We start from the raw sequence: 2,148 nt of genomic DNA, 5'->3' as shown, positions 1-2,148 counted from the left end.
TGTGTTTTTCTCTGAGACTACACTTGAGCCAGTTGTTCTAAATGGTAAATGGTACTGAACTTATAGAGCGCTTTTCAAGTCCCTCCGGACCCCAAAGCGCTTTACACTAACAGACATTCACCCATTCACACTCACATTCACACACTAACTACATTGTAGCCACAGCTGCCCTGGGGCACACTGACAGAGGTGGGGCTGCCATACATCGGCGCCACCGGACCCTCTGACCACCATCAGTAGGCAAGGTGGGTGAAGTGTCTTGCCCAAGGACACAACAACAGAGATGGCTGGAATGGGGGATCGAACCAGCAACCTTCCAGTTCCAGAACAACCCCCCTAGCCGCTCCACCAGGAGACATTTCTGTTCTCTGAAAAACCGAAACTAGATTTTTTGAAACTCTGCTGTCAGTTTTTATTTATTTATTTTAATCTGGTCATTTTTAATCATGGTGTTAAATTTCCAAAGTTTAAACAAGACAACAGCGTGGGTTTCAGTAGTAGTAAAAGTATTAAGTTTGGACTGTCTGGAAACCTAAGTGTCAGCGTCTATTATACATTTAATGGGATTATTTGGTCACTGCTTTTTTGTCAAATAGTTAATAATAATTTAGTACCTGATCAACATGTCAAAAAGTTTATTTAAGCCACAGCTGACATGATAAATTTGGCCGGTGTGTATAATTTACAACCTTGTCTAGGTGAGACAATGACAGTAAATATCATCATGAATAAGTTATAAAGTGTTTTACATAAAAGAAAATACAATAAGAAAAACAAACAAAACAAGGAATCATAAAATTAGAATAAAAGCAAACACACAGCAATGCAAATAATTTAAAATAATGTAAAAATAAACCTAAAACAAATGTTAAATGCAAAAACATCGTTAAAATAGGTTGTGTTTTAAAATACTAAAGAGCTCACCATCCTGATTTTTAGACAATGACTGGTCCAGAGTCTGGGACCCTGGACAGGAAACAGCAGGAACATTGATCATTTTGCACAATGACCCAAAGTTGAAGTTACATTTTTAACAGTTGACCTACCTGTCACTGGCTGTCTACAAGCTACAGCCTGTATACAGTAGTGAAGACTGGATCACCACCACTGGACCTGGACCTGATTAAAGCTCTGCAGATTTACATAGCTGGTCAGAGCCTGCTCTTGGCATAGGCGAACTAGGCGGTCGCCTAGAGCGTCATCTGCTGGAGAGGGCGCCGAAGTGCAGAAGAAAAAAAAGTACCATGTTTTTCGGACTATAAGCCGCGACTTTTTTCCTGAACTTTGAACCATGCGGCTTATAGTCCAGTGCGGCTTATACGTGGATTTTTTTCTTCAGCCACCAGGGGGCTCTTATGCTCCATTTGCTTCAACCACTCGCTTCAAAAAAAGAAGAAAAAAAATACGAAAAAAGCGATCCTTCCAGAGCCGACTGTTGACCAGGAAGCAGCAATTTAAAGATAGTCAATGGCCAAAAACTCATAAAAAGGGGATAAAACAGATATTTTTCATGGTGGAATCTGACTGATAAAAACTTTGGAGCTTAATCCAGGACCAGTTTGTGGATAAACATCGAGTGAGGAGCTGCTGACTTTTTTTCGGCATTAAACTCCCCGGGGAAGGAATCCCATGCAGTGACGTATGCTGGAGCGGGAGGGCTTTCCCAGCAGCTGACTGAYGGGGATAAATCATTCACAAAAACTGGCCGAATGCAAAGAGCAACATTTCCTGATGTCTGCCAGTGGATCCTAACAGCGTGGAGCAGAGTGAAGAGTCCACCATCACTAATGGGTTCCGAAAGTCTGGACTGCTATGTGAAGCGGACACCACAGCTTCAGAGCCAGYCYGGGAGGACAGCGACACAGAAACTGAACAGGTACCGCTGTGTGACGCAGCTTTTCTCAGCTCGTTTAACTCCGACACTGAAGAGGAGGACTTCGACGGTTTCAGTGCACCGGAGAACGACGAAGGAGACTTTTTGTTGGACCAGACACGGTTAAAGAAAACTACCAAAATAGGGTCAGTTAAATTAACTGTATTCCTCTGAACTTTACCGGTAATTCCTAAAGGTTTGCTTTTTATGTTTTTAATTCCAGACCTCTCGCTTTTTTTTCCGAGAGTTTTTTATTATTATTATTATTATTATTA

The 2,148-nt window shown here is 41.7% G+C and overlaps 1 protein-coding gene across 1 annotated transcript in view; it reads left to right on the top strand.

The window, feature by feature from the left end:
- The window catches only part of LOC106518836 (leucine-rich repeat-containing protein 16A-like), a 30,838-nt gene that overhangs the window by 1,441 nt on the left and 27,249 nt on the right, over positions 1-2,148 (top strand). The window lies entirely within an intron of this gene.

This window comes from Austrofundulus limnaeus, unplaced genomic scaffold (genome assembly GCF_001266775.1).
Source record: "Austrofundulus limnaeus strain Quisiro unplaced genomic scaffold, Austrofundulus_limnaeus-1.0 Scaffold67, whole genome shotgun sequence".
NCBI classification, from domain to species: domain Eukaryota; kingdom Metazoa; phylum Chordata; class Actinopteri; order Cyprinodontiformes; family Rivulidae; genus Austrofundulus; species Austrofundulus limnaeus.
Note: the sequence above shows the minus strand (reverse complement) of the source record. Positions and strands in the feature narration are given on the sequence as shown.